General features: G+C 44.4%; 1 protein-coding gene across 4 annotated transcripts in view; it reads right to left on the bottom strand.

The window, feature by feature from the left end:
* Nucleotides 1–12,855: 12,855 nt before the first annotated feature.
* GOPC (golgi associated PDZ and coiled-coil motif containing) overlaps nt 12,856–18,614 on the bottom strand; it is a 68,455-nt gene continuing 62,696 nt past the window's right edge. For all 4 annotated transcript variants that reach the window (XM_077487049.1, XM_077487050.1, XM_077487051.1 and 1 more), the window contains one exon: nt 12,856–18,614. This exon is cut by the window's right edge and continues 145 nt beyond it. The gene's annotated coding sequence lies outside the window, so the exon portion shown is untranslated.

Here is an 18,614-nt window from a genome sequence, read left to right as displayed (position 1 = left end):
AACGCGGTTGCCGCGTTCAGCCGCGTTTAGCCGCGTTTAGCCCCGTTTTGCGTCTGAAACGCAGAAATTTTTGTCTCTGAACGCATTTTTTTGCTTCTGGAAAAACGTGATTAAACGCAACTGCATATAAACGCAAAAAAACGAGACTGTGTGCATGGACACATAGGATAACATTGAATGAGTTCAGGTGCAGTTGAAAAAACTGTCCAACTGCATCTGAACGCGCGTTTAACTGCGTCTCGTGTGCATGAGGCCTTAGTTTTAGTCTTAGACCCCATACACACTATTAGATTTACTACAGATTTTTGACTTCAGATTTACTAAAACCATATACTATGTGGTTAAGCATTAAGAGTTTCAATTTGTATGCAATCAGGCAGGCCCTTGCACTGCATGGTTTTGGTAAATCTGAAGACAAAAGTCTGCAGAAAATCTAATAGTGTGTATAGGGCTTTAGTCTTAGGACTAAAAATGGGATTTTTGACTTACCGTAAAATTCATTTCTCTGAGTTCATTGACAGACCATAGGGTTATATCGCCCACTAGTAGGGCACTAAGTAGAAAAATAGACTTGGCTACGCCTATGGGCTGTCCTAGGTGACATAACACACACACACACACACACACACACACCTCCCTGCTATAGGCGTTCAGTTCAGTAACAAGCCATGTTAGAAGCATCAAAACTCCTTAGAGGGGTGGGGGCTGTGTCTGTCAATGAACTCAGAAATAGATTTTACGGTAAGTAAAATACCCCATTTTCTCTTTCGTTCATTGACAGACACAGCGCTCCATTATTCAGAACCATAGGGATGTCCCAAAGCAGTGCTAAACATGAGGGGTGGGACAACAAAAAAATCCCAAGGCTAACACAGGTAACCGGAGCTCAAAACAACTGGAGCCCAACCTGAACAAAACACCCCCAAGCAAGATTAGACCCCCTAAACAGCAGCCCGCAATACCTTGCAGCCAAAAAGAAGCATCCCCAGATGGCAGCACGTCCACGGTGTAGAATTTTGCGAAAGTGTACACCGACAACCAAGTGGCCACCGTGCAAAGTAGCGCAGCTGACGCCTGATGGAAATCCCAAGAAGCAGTAATCAGTCAAGAAGAATGTGCCATAACAGGGAAAGGAGGAACCCAACCCCTGATAGAATAGGCCAGAGTCATCGTCTGTCTGGTCTATCTAGAAAGGTCGCAGAAGAAGCAAACAGCCTCTTTTTTGGCCCATCCGTGATCAAACAGCTAGTTTGATCTCCGAAAAGACCCTGTGGCTGTCAAATACACCCAAATCTCCTGAACACATCCAGGGCATGCAAGGTAAAACCCTTAGGAATTTGACCAGGGACACAGGGAAATACAATGTCCTTAGTCAAAAGGAATCAGGAGGAGGGAACCAAGGACAACGGAGAAGAACCATTTAATCTTTGTGGCTCACCAGGTAAGAAGAATGACATGGTAACACCTATAGTTCCGACATTCTGCAAGCAGAGATGATAGCAATCAAAAAAGCCACCTTCTGGGACAGAGCAAGCAGAGGAACCTCCCGAATATTTTCAAAGGTAGGCTCCAGGAGAACCGAACGCACCAAGAGCAAATCCCAAGGCGGTAGAAGAGACCACAGGCAGATGTCAAACCCCTTGATTACGAGTACGCACCAAGGAGTGCAAGACCAGGGGGTGCCCAAGAAAACCACCAAGGCCTACACCTAGCAAGGCAAAGATCTGGCCAAGGTTACAAAAACCATTTCTGCTGCACTTACGGTTCCTAGGAGCACAATGGCCTCCATAATCCTTAAATGGAAAATGTTTGGGAAGACCAGAACCCTTCCTAGAGCTGGCCATTTAGCCAAACTGAGCTATCAGGGGAGAAGAGCCTTGATGAGAGAGGTAAAGAAGAACCCAAAGATCACTGTGGCTGAGCTCCAAAGGTGCAGTCGGGAGATGGGAGAAAGTTGTAGAAAGTCAACCATCACTGCAGCCCTCCACCAGTCAGGGCTTTATGGCAGAGTGGACCGATGGAAGCCTTGCCTCAGTGCAAGACACATGAAAGCCCGCATGGAGTTTGCTATAAAAAAAAAAAAAAAACACACCTGAAGGACTAGAAATTTTTGGCCTTAATTCTAAGCAGTATGTGTGGAGAAAACCAGGCACTGCTCATCAACAGTCCAATACAGTCTCAACAGTGAAGCATGGTGGTGGCAGCAACATGCTGTGGGGGTGTTTTTCAGCTTCAGGGACAGGACCACTGGTTGCAATCGAGGGAAAGATGAATGCGGCCAAGTACAGGTATATCCTGGATAAAAACCTTCTCCAGAGTGCTCAGGACCTCAGACTGGGCCGAAAGGTTTACCTTCCAACAAGACAATGACCCTAAGCACACAGCTAAAATAATGAAGGAGTGGCTTCACAACAACTCTGTGACTGTTCTCGAATGGCCCAGCCAGAGCCCTGACTTAAACCCAATTGAGCATCTCTGGAGAGACCTAAACATGGCTGTCCACCAACATTTACCAACCAACCTGACAGAACTGGAGAGGATCTGCAAGGAGGAATGGCAGAGGATCCCCAAATCCAGGTGTGAAAAACTTGTTGCATCTTTCCCAAAAAGATTCATGGCTGTATTAGATCAAAAGGGTGCTTCTACTAAATACTGAGCAAAGGGTCTGAATGCTTAGGACCATGTGATAATGCAGATTTATTAAAAAAGAAAAACTGAAATATCAACAATTGTGTTTTTTTGTCAATATGGGGTGCTGTGTGTATATTAACCACTTAAGGACCGCCGTATTGCCAATGTACGTCATTACAATGGCACCGGCAGACACAAGCACGTACATGCCTTCCAGCGGATGGGGGGTCCGATTGGACCCCCTCCCGCTGGATACGGCGGTCCGTTTCGCTTCAGGAGCGATCCGGGATGAGGGGATGGCCGTTGGTTTCTGGCCATCCCGTCTCGATCGCTCCTGGCGAATGAGAAGCTTCCTCCCACTGTGTATTGTATACACAGGCCGGGAGGAAGCGATGTCATTCTCCTTGGGGCGGTCTTTTTGACCGGACTACGAGGAGAAGACAGAAAGTAAGTGTGCACCAACACTACACTGACATGTAGGCACACACAGGCACACAAACCCCCCCGATGCCCCCCCCCCCAGTCACAGTGTCACTGACTGCAGTGATCATTTATTTACTGATCACTGCATTCAGTGTCAGTTGTAAAAGTAAAAACTGTCAGGGCAGTTAGTGTTAGGTCCAGGGTAGCCCCCTACCACCCCCCAATAAAGGTTTAACCCCCTGATTGCCCCTAGAGTTAACCTTTCACCCCCTTTTGCCAGTGTTACTAAGCGATAATTTTTCTGATCGCTGCATTAGTGTCGCTAGGTAGCAATTTTTTTTTTAGGTTCACCGCCAGGTTTTTATAGCGCTAGGTACCCCGATATACTACCCAATAATGGTTTTAACCCCCTGATTGCCCCTAGTTAACCCTTTCACCCCCTTTTGCCAGTGTCACTAAGCGATCATTTTTCTGATCGCTGCCATTAGTGTCACTAGTGTCGCTAGGTAGTTAGTTATTTCTTTAGGTTCACCGCCAGGTTTTTATAGCGCTAGGTACCCTCATATACTACCCAATAATGGTTTTAACCCCCTGATTGCCCCTAGTTAACCCTTTCACCAGTGATCACCGTATAAGTGTTACGGGTGACTCTGGTTAGTTTGCTTTTTATAGCATCAGGGCACCCACCATTTATTACCCAATAAAGGTTTAACCCCCTGATCACCCAGCGGGTGATATCAATTAGGTTTTAGGGTCAGGGTCTGCGTCGCCCCAGGCAGCGCTAGGTTAGTGCCAGTACCGCTAACACCCACACGCAAAGCATAAACCTCCCGTAGTGGTATAGAATCTGAACAGATCAATATCTGATCTGATCAGATCTATACTAGCATCCCCAGCAGTTTAGGGTTCCAAAAAAACGCATTGTTAGCGGGATCAGCCCAGATACCTGCTGGCACCTGCGTTTTGCCCCTCTGCCCAGCCCACCCAAGTGCAGTATCGATCGATCACTGTCACTTACAAAACACTAAACACATAACTGCAGCGATCGCAGAGTCAGGCCTGATCCCTGCGATCGCTAACAGTTTTTTTTGGTAGCATTTTATTATAGGTTTTCGGGGTCCCGTACGTGATTGGCTCCCAAAAAGTCCCCCACATGTGGTATCCCCGTACTCGGGAGAAGCAGCATAATTTATTTTGGGGTGTAATTTGACTTATGCCCATAGCATGTGTGAGCAATATATCATTTAGTGACAACTTTGTGCAAAAAAAAAAAAAAAATTGTAAAATTCCTGCAACTTGTGGCAAAATATAAAATATTTCATGGACTCAACATGCCTCTCAGTAAATAGCTTGGGGTGTCTACTTTCCAAAATGGGGTCATTTGGGGGGGTTTTGTGCTATTTTGGCATTTTATGGCCTTCGAAACTGTGATAGGTAGTGAGGAGTGAAATCAAAAATGTTCACCCTTAGAAACCCTGAAGGCAGTGATTGGTTTTCGGGGTGCTGTACGCAGCTAGACTCCCAAAAAGTCCCACATATGTGGCATCCTCGTACTCAGAAGCAGCAGAATATATTTTGGGGTGCAATTCCACATATAATTATGGCTTGTGTGAGCAATATATCATTTAGTGACAACTTTTTGTAAACTTTTTTTTTTTGTGTGTCATTATTCAATTTACTTGGGACAAAAAAAAAAAATTCAATGGGCTCAACATGCCTCTCCACAACTTCCTTGGGGTGTCTACTTTCCAAAATGGGGTCATTTGGGGGGGGGGGGGGTTTGTACTGCCCTGCCATTTTAGCACCTCAAGAAATGAGATAGGCAGTCGTAAATTAAAAGCTGTGTAAATTCCAGAAAATGTACTCTAGTTTGTAGAGGCTATAACTTTTGCACAAACCAATAAATATACGCTTATTGACATTTTTTTTTACTAAAGACATGTGGCTGAATAAATTTTGCCCTAAATGTATGACTAAAATTGAGTTTATTCGATTTTTCTTATAACAAAAAGTAGAAAATATATATTTTTCTCAAAATTTTCGGTCTTTTTCCATTTATATTGCAAAAAATAAAAATTGCAGAGGCAATCAAATACCATCAAAAGAAAGCTATTTGTGGGAAGAAAAGGACGCAAATTTCGTTTGGGTACAACATTGCATGACCGCGCAATTACCAGTTAAAGCAGTGCAGTGCGAAATTGTAAAAAGACCTCTGGTCCTTAGGCTGTTAATTGGTCCGGGGCTGAAGTGGTTAATGAGGGGAAAAAAATGAACTTAAAATGATTTTAGCAAATGGCTGCAATATAACAAAGATTGAACATTTAAGGGGGTCTGAATACTTTCCGTATATGCTATCCACGTCTAGTGGTAAATCTTCCTAGAGGAATGTTTCCTAGCCTTCAGCAGCATCACAATGACAGCACCTAGCTCAGAACAGCCAGGCCTTTAAAACCGACTGAAGCAGAATGGAATATCAGCCCTTGTGACAATAGAACCTCCGTGAGAGGCAGTCACCAAGGGATGTCATCGACCAAGACAAGGCTATCCAGGCCCACTATAATGGCCGGAATCCCTTTGACTTTGATCCTGCGCAAAAGCTTGAGAGGAGGAGAGGCATAGATCCAACTATACCGCCACCACTGGGCCACCAGAGCGTCTGCAGTGTCCACCAGGAGGATCCCATGATCTTACCAGAAACCTCAGTACCGTTCCACTAAGCCAGGATGCAAACAGATCTACCTCGGGAGTGCCCCAATCGGAGAAATACCCATTGAAACCTGTCCTGAAGAAGGTACCACCCTGTGGACCAACGCTAGCCAACTGCCTGACAGGTGGCCACTCCTAGAATGCATACAGCGGAGAGGGCAGGAACAAGGCGTTCTGCCCACCCTGAGGATGCTAGCAACTGTTAGGGCTGCCAACACTCTTCATTCCACCCTGGTGGTTGACAAAGGCCCCCTGCCATGGCATCGCTCAACTGGATCCGTACCAGGAGACCTCGAAGTCGGCCTCCATGATTCATACAGTCTGATCGCTTGAAGTCCCAAGATATTGATCACCAGTCTGGATTCCTCCAGCATCCATCGAGCCTGAGCAGAACCCAATCCCAGGACACCTCCCCACCCGGACAGATTGGCATTGGAGGTGACCACTGTCCAGTGCAAGGGGAGAAAGAATGTGCCCTGCCGAAATCCCAGAGAGTGAAGCCACCAGACCAGGGACCCCCGATTTTCTGGCTCAGCCATATCGGATAGCCTAGGGACCTTGGACACTTGAAGGGAGCTTGTATGAAACTGCCTCGAAGGTAGATACCATCAGGCCCAACACCTACATGCCCTCCCACCGGCGAGACAACAGGAGTTGAAGCACAGCATGCAACTTCTGTAGTTTGTTCAGAGGAAGAAACACACTGGCTAGAGATGAGACCAGAGTTAGGCCCAGATGATCCAATTTTCTGGAAGGAGCTGGAGCAGACTTCAGGTAGTATAGAAGCCAACTGTATAGCGAGCTACATCACCCCTCAGTGTAGTAGAGGACTCTGGGCTTGCACAACCCCAAGGAGAACTGCCAACAGTCCAGTGACAGACACCTATTTGAAGGAAAAAACCCTTTTCGGAGCTCAAGGGGTGAGGGCACGCCTTCATGCTAAAGGGGCAATGTCTGTGGGTCTAGGCAGACCCGCTCTTGACTCGCCAGACCAAGTCCTTTGCGTGCCGCACAAGACCCTTTTCCCCATTTGAGACTGTGGAAGAGATGTACACTTCCCTCCTGTGAGACTCGTAATGATGTCATCCATGGTAGCTCCAAACAGACAATTGCCCTAAAATGGTAACCCAGTCAGAGCTTTTTTAGAAGCCTAGTCGCAGACCAACACTTAAGCCACAATACATGTGTAAGCACCACTGCAGAAAGAGCTTAGCAAACAGGGGAACTCTGTCCAAGAGGCATCGCATACAAACTGCAGCCCCCCCCCACCAACTCAGCAAAAGCAGAGGGAATCTGCTCCCCCTCCAGGTATGTCAGCCGGATCCTTAAAAGTCTAACCAGAACCATGGTCGCCTTGCGCAACCTAGAGATAGGGGGAATCACTACTGGTGGAACAGTCCACTCTTTAAGGAGGGACCCCACAAAGGGGTAACTCACAGAGAAGCGTCTTTGGAACCACAGAGGGGTTCTTTGGACATTCAGTGTTTACAAACAAATATTCCAAACTAGGGGAGAAGGGAGCGTTTTTTGCCGTGTGAGACAGTTTATGGGTGCCAAGGAGACCGGCGCCTCTGCCACAGCCATAGCTGCAGCCTCCATCTTTAAAGCTTCCCACCCAGATATAATAAGGGTAATAACTAGCACCTTCTTGTGTGCCACTGTAGTTGTGGAGGAACCACCTCACTGACAGGACAGGGAATGTGGCCACCAACCCCGCAAGGTGGGTCACATTCATGACTTAAACAACCCACCCAAAAGGGGGTCGCCCTCAGAGCCGTCCCTCTGGGAGAAGGCATCCGGCGTGGCCACGCAGACTAGTATGCCACGGCCTAAATTTTCGGCTACACGGCACGAGTGCCCAGGTCCACGGGGAGAACTGGACCAAGCAGAGCCAAATTTTCGGAGGCCCGCAGGGAGACCAGACCAGGCAAAGTCAAGGAAGGAGGGCAGAGGACCGCAACAGAAAGTGCCAGCCTCCGCTCTAGGGCCTCCCCACACACATCTAGTCGGATAGGCCGCAAAGCCACGGCCTAAATTAAATTAGTGGAGGGCCGCCGCAGGGGGCACAGATCCGCGTTTTCCTTATCACCTGCCCAATCATCCAGCAGATGCCCAGATGTACCCCCTCCATAGTGACAACAGAGTGTCCGAAGAACATAGGTCGAGTCCTGGGCCTCACCCAGGGAAGAGGGGGGGTGTGGCAGAGAACCCCCAGAGGGACAGACCACCCCAGGGAGTAATCGTGCCCCACGTCACTCCAGGGAAGGAGAGGAGGGGGGCCCCTTACTGCTCCAGCAAAATGTGCGAGTAATGCTCCCAGACAGATCCTCCTGTCATGGCCGACCTAGCGCATAGTTGTGGTCTGCACGCGCTCGCTGGCCAGATCACTGGATCTTAGGGTCCAGCCGTTGATTGTCGATCTCACAGGAAAAATTCAGAGAAAAAAAAAAAAAAAACACACATAAAGTAGTTAACCACTTTAGCCCAGAAGATTTTACCCCTTCCTGACCAGAGCACCTTTTACAATTTGGCACTGCTGCACTTTAACGGACAATTGGGCAGTCACGTAATTCTGTACCCAAACGAAATTTGCATCCTTTTTTTCCCCCACAAATAGAGCTTTCTTTTGGTAGTATTTGATCACATCTGGTTTTTATTTTTTGCGCTTTATACAAAAAAAGCAGTAATTTTCTACATATTTTTGGTAAATAAAATAAAAATTTGCAATAAGCGTATATTAATTGGTTTGCGCAAAAGTTATAGCATCTACAAACTATGGGAAAGATTAATAGCATTTTTATGTTTTTTTTTTTTTTTTTTTACTAGTAATGGCGGCAATCTGCGGTTTTGAGCAGTACTGCGACATTGCAACGGACAGATTGGACACTTTTCACACTTTTTTGGGACAATTGACAATTATACAGCAATTAGTGCTATAAGAATGCACTGAAAAAAAAAAAAAAGGGTAGAACGTACCCATACGGGATTTCACCCAGGGGAGCCACAGTATATCTGCGTGAGCCGGTTCGGAACTGGTTAAAAAGGCAAAAAATTGTCAGGACCAGAGATCCCAGCAGGGAGCTAGGTCCTTACTCCTGACTAGGCAGAAAAAAAACCTGAAGGCCTATAGCGGAGAGGGGGGGTGTTTACCACCTAGGACTGCCCATGGGTATAGCAAAGTCTTTTTTTTATGCCTAGTGTAATACTCCTGTAGGGGACAATATAACCCTATGGTTCTGAATAATGGAGCGCTGTGTCAATGAACTAAGAGAAATGGAATTTTAGTTTTAATCCCATTTTAGTCTTCTGCAATTGTTTTAGTTTTATTCGTATTTAGTCAACAATCTCCAGTACATTTTAGTTGACTAAAATCGAATGGGTGTAAATAAATTGTAATGCATTAGACATTTCTCTACAATTTCCAAACTCATATACTGCTGGAGTGAAAATTATTTATATTATTGAGGTATGAGCATGCCCTAAAGACCAGTGTTAATTTTGAAGTCAAATTTCAATTTAGTTTTAGGCTTGACTAAAATGCCATTTTAGTTCTAGTCATCTCAATTGTTTTAGTTGCATTTTAGTAGGCTAAAATAGTATTCAATTTAGTCAGTCAACTAAAATGTTTTAGTTGACGAAATTAACATGGATTACAAGGAATTAGGGGTGTACCGAATGGGTTTTTTGGTGCCGAAAACCGATACCGAAAATTAAAAATACACTAGGCCGAAAACCAAAACCGATACCGAAAATGACTTTTAAAAAAATATTTTCATACAGCAGATGGTCAGACTAGGGACATATTAGAGGAGATGGTCAGAGACTGCGGGCATGGTACAGGAGATGGTCAGACTGCGAGCATGGTACAGGAGATGGTCAGACTGCGGGCATGGTACAGGAGATGGTCAGACTGCGGGCATGGTACAGGAGATGGTCAGACTGCGGGCATGGTACAGGAGATGGTCAGACTGCGGGCATGGTACAGGAGATGGTCAGAGACTGCAGGCATGGTACAGGAGATGGTCAGAGACTGCAGGCATGGTACAGGAGATGGTCAGAGACTGCAGGCATGGTACAGGAGATCAAAGAAGCCTCACCAGTTCCCCTCAGATGCAGCCTGCCTGATAAAAATACATGCACAGTGTTTTCCATGTATTCCAATGGCTTTAGTTCACACCATGCAGTCAGTTTCCGGTGCGGAAACTGACTGCATGGTGTGAACTAGAGCCATTGGAATACATGGAAAACACTGTGCATGCATTTTGTGCAAAAAAAAAAAGCACACGGAACTGCATCTGGTGTGAACTGGCCCCAAGCAAGCTACCTGGTTCCGTTCCAACAGACTTCTATTGGGAATGATCATATCGTTACCTCTACTAGCAATAACTTAACCCTTCCCCATTCTATCACATGGCGATAAAAACCTGAGTCAAAATCAAGATTATTTTTTTTTTATATGGCCAATAAAGGGAGCAGAGCCTTTGTCCTGTGACCTGGTTTATATAGCATAGAGACATTCACACAAGTTGCCAGAGGTAGATAGTTTCAGACTTGTACTTTATTTTTATTTTTTTGGGGCCAGTTTGATATATGCAGTAAGCAGCATGTTGCATCAAGTACCAATGTGGTCTCTGTAATCAATTTGATTGGTTCTATTACTTTGTCCTAAAAAGGGATGATTAAGGCACACTGCCACCAAATATGTATTAAGGATCCAATGTAACACATGCATCTCCACTTACCCATGCCGGATCAGAGCGGTGATCTCCGTGTGTCACTGAGCTGTGCATTGAATTGCCTGGGCGGCTGCAGTAACAATGTCCCGCCTCCTGTAATCATGTCACGCTGATTCAATGTCCCGCCATTGGATCAGTGTACCGTCTGTCACAGGAGGCGGGACATTGTTACTGCTGCCGCCCAGGCTATTCAATGTAAAGCTCCGTGATACACGGAGATCACCGCACTGTCAGGCGGGAGGAAAGGAGGAGGGAGGACGGAGGACTGGGGACGAGCCACGAAAACACCCGTGCAATGGGCGGCACCAGGGACGGAGCCCCACAAGGCCCCACCCCCATTTCCGGTCCCATTATCGGCAAGATTTTCCTTTCGGCAATTTGCCGAAAACACAATTTTCGGCCGATATGTTTCGGCGGCCGAAATTTCGGTGCATCCTACAAGGAATGTAAACATCCCTTGTAATAGAAAAAAGCATAAGCAGACCTCTTTAATGTGAGATCTAGGGGTCAAAAAGACCTCAGATCTCCCATCTATGCTTAAAAGCAATAAAAAACAAAATAATAATTATGCCTTTAAGGCAGTTGGGTGTAAGTGTCGTTTTACGTTGCTCCGGTCCTCCAAGGGCATAGAGTCCAGTGGGGGGCCATCATGCCCTCACTCGACTTCCTGCCCATCAAGCCACAGGACAGGATCGTCCACTGGATTGGTGGGAGAGGGCACCTCTTCCTCTGTCCATAACAGTAATCTTGCAGAAAATCTGCTTTTATAGATCACTTTTATCTTAAAGCGGACCATTTGCTGTGGAGAAAAATACCAAGGTTATGGCACCTATCTGCTGCCTTAACAACGGTATTTATTGTCGAAGTACGACATATATCCAATGTGGGCAGTCAGGGAGTAGTTAAAAGGGGTTGTAAAGTCTGAAGATATTTTATCTTCATGTATTCTATGCATGAAGATAAAAAGCCTTCTGTGTGCAGAACACCTAATACGTACCCAAACACCATCTCTGTTCAGCGATGTCCACGAGTGTCTCAGCCCTCCAGGACTCTCCCCCCTAATTGGCTGAGACACAGCAGCGGCATCACTGGCTCCCACTGCTGTCAAAGTCAGTTAGCCAATCAGGGGACAGAGGGGGCGGGTCCGAACCACAGCTCCATGTCTGAATGGACACACGGAGCTGCAGCTCAGCTTGGGTGCCCCCATAGCAAGCTGCTGGCTCTGGGGGCACTCAACAGGAGGGAGGAGGAGCCAGAAGCACCGAAGAAGGACCCGAGAAGAGGAGGATCTGGGCTGCTCCGTGCAAATTCACTGCAACAGAGCAGATAAGTAAAACAGGTTTGTTTATTTTATAGAAAATAAACAAGGTTTTACAATCACTTTACTCTATCTCCTATGAGAGGTCAAGATGCAGAGACCATACATATACTTATCTAATCGATAAGTAGGAAAACAAGATAAAGATGGCATCCAAGGAAAAAAAAATAAAAAATCATGAATCTCAATTGTGCAGCACTTGTATCAAACCTTTCACTCAAATGCAGACTAATGTGTACTCCACGGAAATATGAATCCAGGCTTGCCAGATGGTAAGACCCTTAAACTTCATTATAGAGGATAATTTGTGCTTTGATAAGCCACCAGTATGATTGAATCTACCTGAACTCCCGTTTACAGCACCATGTCCAGGTTGAGACCATATAACAGCATGTGGGTGCATTAAAAAAAAAAAAAAAAAAAATTATAATTTTTTTTTTTTTTTTTTTTGCACCCAGATGCTGGTATATTGTCTCAACCTTGACATTGTGCTATAAACAGGAGTTCAAATGGATTAAATTTACAGAATAAAAGTGCAATAATCATTTTCCACCAGTTTTATTTACCTACATTTTCTTTAAAAACAATACAAACCCAGATATTCAAAAAACTACAAATAGTAGCATTCAAAGACTATTCATACCATATAGGAGAACAATATAGTTGAAATAATGTCAAGCGCATAAGCTCCGCCCAACATTTTTCATCCAATAAGGCTTCATCTTGGACTAAGAAAATAATTTATTCAAAATGTTTTCCCTATAGATACCTTTAAAATGGACAAAGCACGCTAAGCTGCTGTACAATCTTTCAAGCATCTAAAAATATTCATTTGCGTTATCTGACCAACTGAAACAGTGGGCTTAATGAAGTGCAACAGCTGATTTATTTCAAAAGGCCCACGAAAATCAGCTCGACACCTGCTTTAGACCAAATATCCAAGTGTATTTTATATACACACACACACACACACACACACACACACACACACACACACACACGTGTATTAAATATATAAAAGTGTAAGCAGACACAAACACATTTTTACGATTTAGTGGATTTATTTAATTTAGTGGCACCTGTAATACATGACTTTTGGAGTCAGTGCATACCAATGGGGGACAAAAAAAAAAAAAAAAAAAAAAAAAAAAAGACATTAAAACATTCATAAGGGACACTTAAGAGGAAATCTGCCTAGATGTTTTAGGTGCAGAAAAAGACTTGGTACAAAACAATTTGACATATGTTTATAAGACTTCCACATAGAAAAACCTCCTTATGAATGGATTGCGTCTGCTGTTGAAGCAAATATTTCAGAAACGGAATCTCATGACAGTGACTAAATGATTAAACACATATATCCATATTGGCACTGTACTGGCTGTAATTGGAAAGTCACATTAGCTTCAGATCGCTGGCCAACAATGCAAGGCAGCAAGAGATCGGCCATGGCGTTTCCAGATCGCTGTACTTTTCCCTTCACATTTGGATGCAAGTCCATTAACAGGTCTCTAATCTGTGGATTGTTGAGTGATTACAGAAAATTTTCCACCATGTTAGAGCATCTTCTGAGCCGATAAGTACTGCTGATGCTAGAGAATGCTTGTTGTTACTCAGGAGTTCATCCCTACACTGCCAGCGTATTGCAATTGGTTGCATCACTTGCAAATACTGGGCTGTGTATGGCCGGCCTTAATGATGCTGATATATTATAAACTAAAAAACTCAACCTAAAAATATACAGTATAAAAAGGTTTGAACATATACAGAAGTGACACCACAAAGATCATGTCACAAACAAGAAAAACTATATATTTATAAATAGCAATTTGGCTACTATGTACATATTTCAAAGCTTTATCGAGCAATATATATAGTGCAGTTGCAAAAAGAGGGAAAAAAAAAAAAAAGGACACCTATCTCACAAAACTCTTCATACATAAAACAGTAAAAAGGGCTATTTGTAAGTATCTCCCTGTCCTTATTCATGGAGTGCCTATTTCTTTAGGACTGTCCTTTCACTCACATTTTGGCTTTCAAGAACAGTCTAAAGCAGAGGTTCTCAAACCAATCCAAAAGTTTTGCCATAAAACATGTTTTGTGGAATCCATTCCTTTAACACAGCTAGGTAAATCACTAAATGACCTCCATAACTTTTCTATGCGTTTTTCTCAAGAGACCCATAGAACTGTTGGCAAGACTTGAGAACATCTTTGAGAGCCTCTGATCTAGACGATAGGCATCATGGGACAAAATCAGGTCAGTGAGAGACACTGGAGGCTTAATTTAATGACAGTGCAAAGAGCAATTAGAAATTACATTTTAATAGTTTAGGGACATTTAAAGCTGAATTACAGGCAACAGATACATATAAAGCTCCCTCTCCTACCCTATTAAATTAAGAAAGAGAATGAATATTTTCTCCTTGCCTTACACCGTTATGGAGATATCGTAAGACAGGCATGTCCAAAGTCCGGCCCGCGGGCCAATCGCGGCCCGCAGTCCGGTTTTGAACGGCCCGCCTGGTGTGCTGCGGGATCAGGGCTGTCAAATGAGCCGATCCCCGGCACTGTGTGAAGCTCCGTCGGCTTCAAAAGTGAAAGTAAAGTGCAGAGGAGTGTGCTGTGCTCTCTGCTTCCCCCTACAGTGCAGTACCCGGCTGAATGAGGAAATGGAATGGAAAGGTACTGTACTACAAGCTAGATTCGTTTTAAAAAGGCTTTATTTATGTGTATGTGTGTGTGTGTGCATGTGTGTCTGTATGTATGTATGTGTGTACATGTGTGTCTGTATGTGTGCATGTGTGTCTGTATGTATATGTGTGCATGTGTGTCTGTATGTATGTGCATGTCTGTCTGTATGTATGTGCATGTGCATGTCTGTCTGTATGTGTGTGTGTGTGCATGTCTGTATGTATGTATGTATGTGTGTGCATGTCTGTATGTATGTATGTGTGTGCATGTCTGTATGTATGTATGTGTGTGCATGTCTGTCTGTATGCATGTGTGTGCATGTATGTGTGTGTGTGCATGTGTGTCTGTATGTATGTGTGTCTGTGCATGTGTGTCTGTATGTATGTGTGTCTGTGCATGTGTGTGCATGTCTGTATGTATGTGTGTGCATGTGTGTCTATATGTGTGTGTGTGTGTGCATGTCTGTCTGTATGTATGTATGTATGTGTGTGTGTGTATGTGTGTCTGTATGTGCATGTGTGTGTGTCTGTGCATGTATGATTGCATGTGTGTGTGTGTCCATGTATGTCTGTATGTATGCGTATGTGCATGTGTGTCTGTATGTATGTGCGTGTATGTCTGTCTGTATGTGTGTGCATGTATGTGTGTTTGTATGTGTGTGCAGCATGTGTGTCTGTATGTATCTGTGTGCATGTATGTGTGTGTGTGTGTGTGTGTGTGTGTGTGTGTATGTATGTCTGTATGTGCGTGTATGTGCGTGTATGTCTGTATGTATGTATGTGTGTGCATGTGTGTGCATGTGTCTGTATGTGTGTGTGTGCATGTGTCTGTATGTGTGTGTGTGCGCATGTGTCTGTATGTATGTAAGTATATGCATGTGTCTGTATGTGTATGCATGTGTCTGTATGTGTGTATGTCTGTGTGTATGTGTATGCATGTGTGTTACTTTTAATCCAGACCCCCCCCCCCATTCTTGTACCATCAGAACTGCTTTTGTGGTGCTTGTGTGTGTGATAGCAGCCAGGATTGCTGCTCCTCTGAAAAGCAATCCATATACAGATCACTTTTCAGAGGCATTTGAAAGGTGGTAAAGAGGCATTATGTTGCCTCCTCACCACCTGTTTTAAGCCCGTAAATGTAGCATCACTATACCGCAACTGTGCAGTCTACACAGTTGCGGGGTAGTTGCAGTGCAGGCCCATTCACCCTGAGCATACCTCCAGCTGCAGCCACAGCATGTGTACACCCCCAGCTGCTCCCTCTGCAGCTAAAGGGGGAGAAGTTGGGGGTGGTAAAAACAGCTTAACCATGTAGTTTTACTGCCCCTCCAATAAGCCCTTGGTTCACATCTGCATGGCTGCATGCTGTGTGTAGGGCAGCCCATGCATTTCAATGGGCTTCCATACCCACAAAAATGCAGGGAAAGAAGTCCCAGAGCTTTTTTTTTTTTTTTTATTGCGCTGCACCAAAAGCACCCCATGTTTCCAATGTGTGGGGTACCATTAAGACTTAACGGTACCCCCAAAGAACAGAGCATTCGTCTGTGTGTCAGGCAAACGAGCGCGACAAAGGCACGAGAATTTTTGTTGGGCCAGGTATGAGTGCTCGAATGACCGAATTTTAATGGTTCAAAGAATGTCAGGCAAAATGGTCGGCCCTCACACATGTTCACTTCATCGAATCTGGCCCTCTTTGAAAAAAGTTTGGACACCCCTGTCGTAAGATATAATGCCTGTGATGTCATTATGGAGTCGCCTTTAGAAGTATCCCTGGCTGAAGCCAGCAGGAGGGGCTTCCAGGAAACCCCACTTGTCTTCTGGTACTTGAAGGGTGCCCTATCAGAGCTATTGTGGGTGTCTACACGGTCGATGACAGGGGAGCAAGAAACTCCCCCATTATGTCTGCAGCATCCTACTGTACAAGGGAAAGCTGCTCGTTTTTTGTATTCTAAGCACCTAAGGTTTCTTACATCAGCTGGAGCAATCTTCTACAGCTCGAACCTCACACATAAACAGTGCTAACTATTATATGAGCGTAGAGAACGTTTGCTGTAGTAGGATATCATCTGAAAGCGGTCACTGCAGGAGAGGAGTTGACAGTTGTTTTATGGGTGAGTTGCTCCATCAGGGTTAGAGAATCTTATAAGCGAATTGACTAAACTTGATAAGAAACTACAGAGCGGTCAGTTTAAAGCCAGTTCACAGGGGTCCAATGTCAGATGTCACTGTCTGTGTCGGAGGAATCAAGTGATTTTCTTTCCTGCAACCTGTGGTCGCAGGAAATAAAATAGTGCCATCTATGATGGCCTGCTTAAACCCCACCGAGTGGTGACATTAGTGCTGTTATATGACCAGTCACACAGCACCTAGCAGGCAGTGTTGATCAGATGTATAAACAGGAAATATGTGCTTTTTGGATTTTAGAAGGTGGGCTATTTAATTCATTTAAAGCAGGGGTCAGTAACCTGTAGATCGCGATCTAACAGTAGATAGTGGACAGGAGACCATCTCAGTCCTGGCTTGCTGGCCCACCATTTCAGCACATCAAAACAGTGTGAAATCCAGAGAGATTACTTTTAAAGCTGGAGCTGTAGTAGGGAGCAAGAGCCACATAAGCCGATGTCTCCTCTGTAGTGGTGGCTCCTGTCCCATGCGATACCAACTACCACCTCTTATTCCGCCACTAGTGGTCTCCAGAGTAGTGCCAGCAGCAGGAAAGAAGGGAAGAGATCAGTGTGAAGAAAAACACTTGACATATTAGTTAGTATAGGGCTGCTTTCATGCTGATGCACTGCGGTTTACCCACACAATGGCTGCAGTGCAGCGTACATTTTGCTTTCCTGTGATTAGCCATAGACTTCCATTATATCCTGCTCTTTTACCACCAACTTTGTGTTAATGAGCCCTAAGGGTGCCTCTACAACTAAGGGCTTATTCACAGGTGCAGCAGCCAATGCTGCTCTTCTGAAAAGCAATCCCTGTGTGTTTGACAGGTGGTGAGTAGGCGATGTGTTGCTTTCTCATCACCCATTTTAAACCCATGATTGCCATGTAATGCATGCATTTGTAACACGGTGGAACAGCAATTAGAGGTTTAAATCAGGTGGGAGAAGGCGGCGCTGGGCAACACTGTGCCCAGTGATCTTTGACTTCTCCTGTGTTGTTCAGGTAGGTCACCTCTTGCTTACCCTTGATTTAAGGGATCCACAAGCCAGAGAAGGAAAAAATAAGAAGAGTACATTTGTTAAAAGTTATGGCGTTCTCTAAATGTTTGTAACAAATTAATTTGCCTGGAGTTCACCTCTAAATGCAAATATTCAGTTAGTAGTTACTGAAAACAGCAGTTTACACTAGTGTAATATTCCCCATTCTCTGCTGATGAAGCTATGTGTCAGAATTTATCTCGGTCAGCCCCAGTGACTGCCAAAAGGCATTTAAACAATGCTGCAAAAAATAAATTAAAAAAAAAGTAGCTTCCCATCACCAAGTTTTTAAATAAAGCCCTATATCTGGAACACATACTAAGTCTGTCTAGTGAACCTGTTAAAGTGTGGACATAATTCAATATCTTCATACTGCATGTACAAGACAGGGAAAAAAAAAAAAAAACTGTAAAAAAGCAGAAAGATCTTTTACTGCATGACGGAATATACAAAAAAAACAACACTCCAGAGTGATTGTACTGGGCCAAGGTAGCTCTGAAAGTGTTCAAGAAAGAACTTTATACTGATCTAATCATTATCTTGCATAAAATACTTCCCTTCTGTCACTTGCATTAAATGTACCTTGTCTAGCACTTTCAGTAACTGTGCTGTAATCCCCTTACTTTGCCAGTCACATTATTTTACTAATGCCTGACATGCAGACCAGAACACCTTTAATGTTGAAAGACGTGCTTTGGTGCTTACAATATGGGAAAATAAAATAAAACTAGAAAAGAAACATGCAAGTGTCAAGGTATGGCTCTTAGTGGATAAACGAGACAGGATTTATGCACATGTAAAACTGCTCCGACAAACCCTGAGGAAACCGCATTGGAGGTACCAATATCCTGACCCCCTTTGAGACTGCAGCTTGTCTCGTCCACTAGAGTGAATAATCGGTCTCT

This window comes from Lithobates pipiens, unplaced genomic scaffold, assembly GCF_037356315.1.
Source record: "Lithobates pipiens isolate NorthernLeopardFrog02 unplaced genomic scaffold, aLitPip1_a1.2 Scaffold_18, whole genome shotgun sequence".
Lineage (NCBI taxonomy): Eukaryota > Metazoa > Chordata > Amphibia > Anura > Ranidae > Lithobates > Lithobates pipiens.
This window is presented reverse-complemented; position numbering and strand designations above follow the sequence as displayed.